We start from the raw sequence: 12,314 nt of genomic DNA, 5'->3' as shown, positions 1-12,314 counted from the left end.
TAAGCTTTCTCCATGTCTTTTCAAAGCTTGATAGTTCATTTCTTTTTAGCCCTGAATGATAAACCATCATCTAGATATGAGAGTAGTTTATCCATTTTTCTACCAAAAGATATCTTGTTTGTTTCCAAGTTTTGCTAACTGTAAATAAAGATACTAAAATTATCCATGTACAGGTTTGTATGTGAACATAAATTTCCAGCTCCTTTTAGTAAATACAAGAGCATGATAGCTGGATCATATGGTAGTAGTATCTTCAATTATGTAAGAAATTGCCAAAATGCCTTCAAAGTGTCTGTACCATTTTGTATCCCCACTAGCAATGATGAGAGATGCTGTTGCTCCACATCCTCTCCAGCATTTGGCATTGTCAATATTCCAGATTTTGGCCATTCTAACAGGTGTGTATTGATGTCTCATTATTGTTTTAATTTGCATTTTCATGATGACATGTGATATGGTGTGCTTTTTGATTACTTATTTGCCATCATTACTTCTTCTTTGGCCAATTATCTGTTAAGGTCTTTGGTCTATCTTTTAATTGGGTTGTTTGTATTTTTATTGTTGAGTTTTATGTGTTCTTTGTATATTTTGAATAACAGGCTTTTAACAGATTTATCTTTTGCAAGTATGTTCTCCTGATCTCTGGCTTATTTTCTTATTCTCTTGATATTGTTTTACACAGAGCAGAATTTTTTATTTTCACAAAATGCAGCTTACCAGTTCTTCTCTTCATATATCATGCCTTTAGTGTGTCATGTAAAAAGTCACCACCATACCCAGGTCATCTAGGTTTTCTCCTACATTATATTCCTGGAGTTTTATAGTTCTGTGTTTTACATTTAGGTCTATGATCTATTTTCAGTAAATATTTTAGGAGGGTATAAAGTCTGTATCTTGATTTTTTTTTTTTTTTTGGTAATTTTACATGTGAATGTCTAGTTGTTACAGCACCATTTGTTGAAAAGACAGTCTTTGCTCCATTTTATTGTGTTTTGCTTCTTCATCAAAACACAGTTGACTATATTTATGTGGATCTGTCTCTGTACTGATCTATTTATCTATTCTTTCACCAGTACCACACTGTCTCAACTACTGTAAGTTGAAGTAAGTCTTGAAGTTGAGTAGTGTCAGTCCTACAAGTTTGTTTTTCTCCTTTAATATTGTGTGGGCTATTACAGAGTTTTGTTTTTCTCCATAAATATTAGAATCAGTTTGCTGATACCCAATATAATATTTTTAATGAGATGTACAGGCAAACCTCATTTTATTATGTTTCACTTTATTGCACTTCACAGATATTGTGTTTTTTACAAAGTGAAGGTTTTGTGGCAACCATGTATTGGGGAACTATGTAGAGGCCATTTTGCCAACAGCAGTTGCTCACTTCATGTCTCTGCAATGTATTTGTTAATTCTTAAAATATTTCAAACTTTAAAATTTTTCTTATATTTATTATGGTGATCTGTGATAAGTGATCTTTGGTGTTACTATTGTAATTGTTTTTTTGGGGGGGTTGAATGCCAAGAACCATGCCCATATAAGATGATGAAAATTAATAGATATATGAGTGTGTTCTGACTGATCTACCAACTGACCATTCCTCCTTTGTCTCCATCTTGTTGATCCCCCTTATTCCCTAAAACACAACAATATTAAAATTAGGCCAATTAATAGCCATGAAATGGCCTCTAAGTGTTCAAGTGAAAGGAAGAGTCACATGTCTCTCATTTTAAATCAAAAGCTAGAAATGATTAAGCTTAGTGAGGAAGGCATGTCCAAAACTGAGATAGGCCAAAAGCTAGGCCTCTTTCACCAAATAATTTGCCAAGCTATGAGTGCAAAGGAAACATTTTCAGAGGAAATTAAAAGTGTTACTCCAGGGAACACATTCATGTATTGATAGACATAAAGGTTGCTTTCTTTCTTGACTATTACAACTTGTGCTGAAATGAACACAGAGGTGCATGTATCTTTTTTTTTTTTTTTTAATCTGTGTTTTCTTCTTCTTTGGATAAATGGACAGAAATGAAATTCCTGAATCATATGGTTGTATTTTTAATTTTTTGAGAAAATATATGCTATTTTCCATAATGGTTGGACCAATTTACAATCCCTCCAACAGTGAATGAAGGTTCCCTTTTCTCTGCATCCTTGTCAACACTTGATATTTGCTGACTTTTTGATAATAGCCATTCTGATGGGTATAAGGTGATATCTCAGAAGTTTTGATTCACAATTCCCTGATGATTAGTGTCATATGCCTGTTTGCCATCTTCATGTCTTCTTTGGTAGGATGTCTATTTATATCATCTGCTTATTTTTAATTGGATTTTTTAAAATATTGAATTGTATGATATATGTTTGGGATATTATATTCTTACTGGACATATGTTTTACAAATATTTTCTCTCATTCAGTAGGTTGCATCAAAAGAGATGATGGTTTCTTTCAGTGTGCAAAAGTTTTTAGTGTGATGTAATCACATTGTTTATTTTTGCTTTTGTTGTCCTTGCCTGTGGAGTCAGATCCACCTGCCCCCCCCCCCAAAAAAAATACCACTAAGGCTGATGTCAAGGAGATTGCTGCCTATGTTTTCTTCTAGGAGTTTTATAGATTCAGGCTTGACATTTAAGTCTTTAATCCATTTTGAATTACTTTTTGTATATTGTATATAATAGTAGTTGTTTCATTCTTTTCTATGTGGTTGTCCAGGTTTTCTAACACTTGTATCAAAGAGACTTTCCTTTCTGTATTGCATGTCTCTTTTTTATTATTTAAATATAGTTGATTTACAGTATTATTTTAGTTTTAGGTGTACAGCAAAGTGATTCAGATATATATATATATATATATATATTTCATATTATTTTCCACTATAGGTTATTATGAGATATTGAATATTGTTCCCTGTGCTGTACAGTAAATTTACAGTAAATTCTTGTTGCTTACCTATTTTATGAATGGTAGTTTCTATCTGCTATTCTCATACTCCTAATCTGTTCCTCTTTCCCTCCTTCTCCCCTTTGGTGACCATAACCTTGTTTTCTATGTCTGTGAGTCTGTTTTGTAAGTAGATTAATTTGTATAATGTTCTTTAGTCCTTTGCCATAGATTAATTTTCCATGTATGTCTGGAATCTCTATTCTGTTCCACTGATCTTTGTATCAGTTTTTGTGCCAATACTACGCCATTTTGATTCCTATACCTTTCTAGTGTAGTTTTAAATCAAGGAGTGTGAAAGCTTTCACTTTGTTCTTCTTTCTCAAGATTGCTTTGGTTATTTGAGGTCTTCTGTGCTTCCATAGAAACTTTGTATTATTTGTTCTAATTCTGTGCAAAATGCCATGGGTATATTGAGATGAATTAAACAGAATCTGTATTGCTTTAGTTATTATGGACATTTTAACAATATTAATTATTCCAATCCGTGAACACATTATATCTTTATAGTTATCGGTGTAGTCTTCAATTTCTTTTGTCATTGTCTTATAGTTATCAGATAACATAATTTTCACCTACTTCACTTTAAATTTATTCCTAGATATTTTATTCTTTTTGATTCACATGTAAATGGGATTCATTTCTTAATTTTGTTTTCTGATAGTCCATTATTCGTGTATAGAAACACAACAGATTTCTCTGTATTAACTTTGTATCCTGCAATGTTATTGAATTATTTTATTAGTTCTAACAGTCTTTATTGATGAAGTTTTTAGGGTTTCCCACATATACTATCATTTCATCTGCAAATAGTGATCATTGTCTTTTCTTTTTTCTTTCCAATTTGGATTACTTTTCTTTTTCTTGTCTGATTGCTATGGCTAGTACTTCTGATACTATGTTGAATAACAGTGATGACATTGAGTAACCTTGCCTTGTTCTTGATCTTAGAGGAAATAATTTCAGACTTTCATCCTTGAGTAGGATTTTGGCTATAGGTGTGTCCTATATGGCCCTTATTTTATTGAGGTAAATTCCCTTTATACCCACTTTGTTGAGCGTTTTATCATGTTGAGTTTTGTCAAATGCTTTTTCTGCATCTATTGAGTTGATTATATGATTTTTATACTTTATTTTTTAATATGGTGTATCACATTAATAGATTTATGGATGTTGAACTATCCTTACATTCCTGGAATAAATTGCACTTCATTATGGTGCATGGTCTTTTTAATGCATTGTTGGATTCAGTTTCCTAACATTTTGTTTAATATTTTAGCATACATGTTAATGAAAAATATTGGTCTTCAATTTGCTTTTTTTGTGGTGTCTTTGACTGATTTTGTATCAGTGAGATGTTGGCTTCATATGATGAGTTTGGAAGTATTGTTTCTCTTCATTTTTTTGCTCTAGTTTGAGAAGGATAGCTATATAATCTCTTTTAAATGTTTGATAGAATTCACCAGTAAATCCATCTGGTCCTGGACTTTGGTTTGTTGGCTGCTTTTTGATTATTGATTTAATTTAATTCATGGTAATTGGCCTATTTGGATTTTCTATTTCTTCACCATTCAGTCTTGGAAGATTGTGTGTTTCTAGGGGTTTATCCATTCCTTAGCATAGTCCAATTTTTTGGTGTATAATTGTTCATAGTCTCCTATGATTACTCTGTGGTTTCAGTTATAACTTATCCTCCCCTATATTTGATTTTAATTATTGGGACCATTCTCTTTTTCTTGATGTGTCTGAGTAAAGATTTCTCCCTTTAGTTTATCCTTTCAAAAAAAATCAGCTTTTAGTTTCATTGCTTTTCTATCAGCTTTTTAGAATTTATTTCATTTATATCTCCTCTGATCGCTTATCATTTCCTTCCTTATAGCTTTGGGCTTCTTCTATTCTTCTTTTTATACTTTCTTTAGGTGTAAGTTTAGGTTGTTATTTGAAAATTTTTTTTTATTTCCTTAGGAAGGCCTGTATTTCTATGAAATTCCCTCTTAGAACTGCTCTTTCTTCATTTCATAGGTTTTGTATTATTGTATTTCCATTTTCATTTATTTAAAGGTATTTTGATTTCACTTTTGATTTCTTTAGTCACCCATTGTTTAGTAGCATATAGTTTAGTCTCTACGTGTATGTACTTTTTCCATTTTTTTCTTATAGTTGATTTTTAGTTTTCTACCATTGCAGTCAGAAAATATGCTTGATATTATTTTAATCTTCTTAAATTTACTGGGACTTGTTTTGTGGCTCAACGTGTGATTTATCCTGAAGACTGTTCCATGTGCACCTGCGAAAAATGTGTATTCTGCTATTTTTGAATGAAATGTTCTGTAGTTATCTATTAATTCTATCTGATCCATTGTGTCATTGAAGGCTGAGGTTTTCTTATTTTCCATCTGGATAATTTCTCTATTGATGTAACTGAGGTATTGGGGCCCCTGCTACTATTGTATTACTGTAAAATTCCTTTTATGTCTGTTAGTATTTGCTTTATGTTTAAAGTGCTTCTATGTTGGGTGTATAAATATTTACCAATGTTATAAATTCTTGTTGGAATGAAACCTACATCATTATGTAATGCCTTTCTTCATCTTTTGTTACAGTTTTTGTTTTAAAGTCTACTTTGTTTGATATAAGTATTGCTACCCAACTTTTATTTTGTTTTTCTTTGCATGGAATAACTTTCTCCTTCATTTTACTTTCAGTCTGAGTGTGTCTTTAGATCTGAAATGAGTCTTTTGTAGGCAGCCTGTAGATGGGTCTTGTTTTACAACAATTTAGTCACCCTGTCTTTTGACTGGAGAATTTAGTCTATTTACATTTAAAGCATTATTGGTAGTTATGGACTTATTACCATCTGTTAATTGTTTTCTGGTTGTTTTTGTAGTTATTCTGTTTATTCATTCTTCTCTTGTTTACTTACTCACTTCCTTTGTGATTTGATGACTTCCTTTAGTCATATGTTTCAATTCCTTTACCACTTTTTTTATATCTATTGTAGGTTTTTGGTTTGTGGTTTCCAATATACATCAGTCTATTTTAAGTTGATAATCATTTAAGTGTGAAATTTTCTAAAAGCATTACATTTTTGCTTTCTTCCCCTACAATTTATGGTTTTGATATCTTACTTTACATCTCTTTATTTTGTGTACTTAACTAATTATTATTGTTATAGTTGATTTACTACTTTTGTCTGCTGACTTCCATATCAGTTTTATAAGTGGTTGATTCATTGCCTTTGCTACATGATTGCCTTTACCAGTGAGATTTCTTTTTTCTTTCACATATTTTCTTATTTATGGTTAAGAACTTTTATTTCTTCCTTAAAGAAAACATTTTAACATTTCTTGTAAGTCTGGTTTAGTGGTGATGAACTCCTTTAGCTTTTGCTTGTCTAAGCAACTCTTTGTATCTCCTTCATACCTGAATTGATAACCTTGCTGAGTACAGTATTGTTGGTCAGAAATTTTCTCCTTTCAGTATTTTGAATATATCATGCCACTCCCTTCTGTCTTGCAAAGTTTCTGCTAAAAAATCAGCTGATAGTTTCTTGGGGGTTCATTTGTATATAAATAGTTGTTTTCTCTTGTTGTTTTTAAGGTTCTCTCTTTGTTGTTAACCTTTGAAACTTTAATTATAATGTGTCTTGGTGTGGATCTCTTTGGGTTCATATTGTTTCAGACTCTATTCTTCCTGTACCTGGATGTCTGTTTCCTCCCCACCAGGTTACAGAAGTTTTCAGATATTATTTCCTCAAATAAGTTTTTTGTCTCTTTCTCTCATCCCCTTCTGGGACGCCAATAATATAAATACACCTTCTAGTACACTTGATTGTTGTCCTACAGGTCTCTTAAACTATCCTCATAGTTTTAAATTATTTTTTTTTAATTTTTCCACTCTGTTTGGTTGTCCAGGTAGCTGATCAGTTCTTCTGTATAACTTTATTGTCCAGGTAGCTGATCAGTTCTTCTGTATCATCCAGTCTGCTGCTGATTCCCTCTAGTGTATTAATTTTCATTTCAGTTATTGAATTATTCAGCTCTATAAATTCTTTTCAGCATCTTTTTATGTTTTCTACCACTTTATAGAATTTCTACCTCTGTTTATTAATTCCTCTCCAAAGTTCAGTGAGCATATTTAATATTATTATTTTTAACTTTTTAATCAGATAAATTACTTATCTCTGCTGCATTTTTTCCTCTTAGAATTTTATCTTATCCCTTCATTTGGAGCATGTTCCTCTGTTTCTTCATTTTGCTTGATTATCTGTGTATGTTTCTGTGTCTATGTGATACAGCTATCTCTCCCTGTCTTGAAGGAGTAGCCCTAAGTATGAAATGGATCTTTTCTTTTAAATCTTGCCCTAGTTTTTGGATGTCTCTTAAATTATCTCTCTCTTTGTTTTAGCACCATGTGGTCCATAAACACATTCAGGTCAACCCTGTTGACCTGACCCTGGCACTCAGTGTCCCCTTTGTGGGATGTGCACACCCATTAGCTCTAGTGGGATCACATGAGTAGTGTAGGTTTTCTGGGGCTACTCAAGCCCTGTGTCTGCTAACTTACCACTGTTAACATGTCAGAATAGATTCTAAAAATTGTGTCCATCAGCACCAGCAAGGTAGAGGAAGCCTGTAAAAATTGTGTTCACCAGGGTTCCAGTGCTGAAGAGGGTCCCAGCAGACTTCTGCCTCTCTGGCAGATGCTTTAAGATTAGCCACTAAATCTCCTTCACATATGGTCTAAGTTCTTTGTAAACTGCTTCTTTTTGCACTGAGTCCTGGGGCAATTGTATCTGCACATGAGTCCTTTCTTTAATAGCAGAATCTTTGTTCCCTACATCCCTTTGTTTCTCTTAAACATAAGCATCATTGATTTTCAAGGCCAGACATTTTGGGGATTTGTCTCCTTGGTGCAGGACCTGATGGTTTGGGTGCCTCATGTGAGACACAATACTCTTGCTTCTCGAGGAGACGCTCCAATTATTTGTATGCTATTTAGTTAGTTAGTTTTGTGATACTTCTTGCTTGTGGGTTGCCAACCAGGGGTGGGGTTTTTGCTGAGAGTATGTCTTTGCCTCTCCTACTATTCTGATGTGGTCCTTTTATCCTTTTTTGTGGAGCAGGTTTCCAGCTAGTTCTCATGTTCCTTCCAGAGGGATTTGTTCTGTATGTATCTGTATATTTGTTGTGTCTGTGGGAGGAAGTGACCACAGGTTCTTCCTACACCATCGTATTGAATCCTCTTCTCAGGTTGCCATTCTTCTTAACATCACCATTCTGGTGAGACAATGACTTTTCACTTCTCAAACTAGCAATTTAGAGAAAGGGAAAATATGATGGGGAAGATATAAAAACTCAAATGAGAATCCCTGGCTTCAAGAGTTAGCTTTACAACTCTTTCATGGATTTGTTCCCTTTAACAAACAAACAAAAGAATCAAATGAGCTTATTGAGTTAGTTCTTATGATTTACTTTTTGGGGAAAGCAATAGATAATCACAGCTTGGGAAAATGTGGCTTATACCTTGAAAATTGTAATAGCAATTCAGGAAAGATGTTTATAGCTAATTCTGAAGATAACAACTACAAGCTCATACAGTTGCTTACATTTTCTTGATGAAATGTAGGGCAGAGACTTTGTCATTTTCATCTTGTCTTCTTAACAGAGTCTAGTGCCATGGCTTACACATTGTAATTGCCCAATAAATATTTGAAGAATTAAATTGATAATTTTATCACTTTAAATGACTCTTCTTGATATATTCTGGCCAGCAGTAAGTTTAATAAACTGAACATTATCTTCAACATAAATGTTGGGAATGGCATTTCAAATAAACTAAATTGAACATATTCAGATACTTTTTTAGAATTTTAACTTTTTATAAGCAATTCATTTCATGACTTTTAACATTTATTTTCTAAATGCTATTGAATCAGGAATACCCTGGTTTGGCATCAAACTCGATCACAGAATAATTGATCAGTTGTTAGAAGGCTGTCAAGCCAGATAAAGTAAACCCATTCTTAAAAAAAAAAAAAAAAGCACTTAGAATGTTAATGGATCTTATGCTTTTAGTTTGGAGTATTCAGAGTTCAAACTGAACTTCAAGAGCTACGTGAAGCATATGTGATGATTTGGTTATTTAGATATTAGTAGAAGCCAGCCAATGGCAACAAAGTCACAGTATGTGACTATAGATTTAAGCTTATTTTATTCCTATTTATTAAAATGATTTTTAGAATTTGATTTAGATTTAAAGTAACATTTATCAAACTAAAATAGATAAGCAAAGGAAGTGTTATGTCTATTTTTAATTTCTGTACTATGTTTGCAATAAGGAAAGAAGTTATTTTTACCTTATTTATCTGCTCTGGTGTTTTACATAATGAGATCTAGGAAATCACATTAATTTTTATCTGTTTCAGCAGTGATTCTCAAATAATGGGATGTACTCATCAAAATAACTTGAGATTTTTTTTTTCCTTCAGATTATGCATAGAATATTCTGTTTAATCTTCCACTCAGGCAGAAAGTGAAACACAGGTTAATGTTTGCAAACTAAAACTGCTCTCTAGAAAGCCTTCAGGGCCTAAAACAGAGGATTTCTCTGGGACTTCTTGTTCTTTCACATCTGTCTCTTCTTCCTTTTTGTCTCAACCATCTCCCTCTATTTTGGCCCAATATAGCCCATCCTGATTCTTCATGATGACCTATTTAGTCCATCCACAGCTCACCACTGATGGCAAGCTTCTCTGTATTGCTTGTTTTAAATTACCAATAAAATCTGATGGGTTGCCTTCTTACCTGTCACCAATGATTTGAATACCTAAAGATCATTTGCTGGAAGCCAAGGCCTAATCATCATGTGTGGAGAGTTTACGTGGTACATAAGACTGCCTCTTAAGCTTCTTTGAGGCAGGGCACCTGCCAAAAAATACATCTATTACAATACAAGTTTGTTTTGTTTGATCACAAAAAATTTACTGAGTGCCTATTACATATAATACTCTCTGCTGGGTGATGGGTAAACAAAGGGTACAATATAAAAGGTCTCTAGTGTGATAAGATTACAGTAAAATTGGGAAGACTAACTGAATACATCCATAAAATTATGGATAGCGGCATGAAATGTTACATTCAAATTGCATATACATATATAACATAAAATGTTACATATAAATTGCACATAAATATGTGTGTGTGTATGTATATATATATACACACACACACATACATGGATGTATATACATATATAACTTGATGACTAAGTGATTTAGGAATCCAGAAGTGAAAAAAGATTAACATTGTCAATATTTTTTGGTCAGGGAAGACCGATTGGAAAGGATGTGATTCAAGTTGAAACTTTATTAATTAGAAATGGTTGACTTTGATTCAGAGTGATTGATGGAACTCAGGTTCTGATCAGAGTCTTTAAAATGCATCCTTTCTTGTATAGGACCTCCATTTGTATGTCTCTTGTAACAAAAATCCCCATAAACTATTCAAATAAACTATCATTTAATTTTACATTTGTTTTTCCTTTTCTATCAATATCACTAACTTTATAATAAGGAATCAATTCTATATGTCTCGTTAGAGCCCACAGGGGCATTTGTATAAAATAAATTTTCTCACTTGCTCAATTTGCCACAGATACAAGAAATGGACTTAAAATATATGAAGTTTAAAAATGCATTCACATTTTCAGTCTTTATTTACCTAGCTAGGTCATACAAAACTAACTTGAAAGTCCAATCACTTGTAATGACTCTAACATCCCATAAGAAATAAGCTTCATAGTTCTCTATGTCAACATATGTGAACTAAACAGTGTGTCATTTCCTGTCCCCTTCAGCAACATTTGTTATATAAGCTCTCAACAAAGGATATTTCTTCAAATATTTAAGTATAAAGCATTTTTTCCTTAAATATGAAGCAGACATTTTGTGACATTCAATGGTAAGTCACATTTGAAAGATGAGAGGCAAGAACATGCATATTTTCTAGCTTAAGGAAAGCCTTTTGTGTTATCAATTTTATAACCTAGTTTTTGTTAATAAAGCCATCTTTTTATTCTCTATATATCCTATGATTTTAAAAGAACATAAAGTATATATAGAAGTTTTTATTATTTCCTCAATGTTGCCAATTTAATGATATCATTGTTTATTTAGCTTTGACAATGACTATTTTTCCTTAGAATAAATATTGAAATATGAAATGCTAATGTCACTATATCTTGAAAAAGGAGGAACAGCAAATCTGGGAAACAGTCCAAAGTGCTTTAAAGTGACTTTTTGCCAAACTAAAGCTTTTTACCTGAAGCCATCATTTTCTGCAGAAGGAAAAAAAAAATTCATCTTGGAAGATAATTCTGGTACATTATGAATTGATTAAACTCCTATATGTACAGTTGAATATGCCACTGCACTTTTATCACCACCAAAAAGATTATTCTACCACTCCCTGGATGGGCAGACCACTGTGATTTAGAGCCACCTCTGGGAAATTTGCAAATTCTTACAGAGCATGCCCCCCTCTCTCCTTGTGGCTGAGAGCACACAACACAAAGGAGTGGAAAAATCAAGGCAAGAAGATTTAAAATCAGAAATGCTTGATTTCTAGTCAGTGTGTGGGAATTAATTAGCAAAGGTAAAGAAATGAAATTATGGGTGTAGGTTAATCACCCTTAAGTGCAGTACAGACTGAAGTCCAGCCAACTGCAATCATGGAAAATTACTATTTAATTTGATTATAATTTTTAAAAACGTGCTCCAAAAGTGGCACAAATTTCAAACTGCAAAATAGAAATCATAGAAAAATAAGGTTAATTATGCCTCTGAATGTACATGAGTATAATAAGTTCAATTGTATTCATAATATATTCAGTAGCTTGTAGCTCTCGAGTCTGCTCAGTTCTTTTTTCCCATTTATACTACATTTTCTTTTGGTAGGGATATTTTCCTTCATTTCAAATATGAAACATCTATTTTATCAATTCCATTAGCAAACTTTCCCATTTTAAGATACTACTCTCCCTTAGGACCTCCAGAAGCTGTCAATAACTATACCATCTTTGTGAGTTTTTTGTGATACTATCTCCCCACCAGCAATCTCTTCTAAGCCTTTTACTTCTCCAGTGAAATTGAAGTGCTCAATGACTTTTGACTTCCAGGTAGGATTAGGAATGTCTTTCAACATTGGCACCAAAGTTTATAATTGTGTACCAGCAACTCAAATTAACAAACATCAGATCATGCCTTAATGATTTTCTAAGTGAAGTGAGCACTTATAAAAATATTGTGAAAAATATATTTCTCAACATTGTCACTAAATGAAGTGTCCCTGGATAAATACTGTTTTGGAAAATAT

This window comes from Hippopotamus amphibius, chromosome 6 (assembly GCF_030028045.1).
Source record: "Hippopotamus amphibius kiboko isolate mHipAmp2 chromosome 6, mHipAmp2.hap2, whole genome shotgun sequence".
NCBI lineage: Eukaryota > Metazoa > Chordata > Mammalia > Artiodactyla > Hippopotamidae > Hippopotamus > Hippopotamus amphibius.
This window is presented reverse-complemented; position numbering follows the sequence as displayed.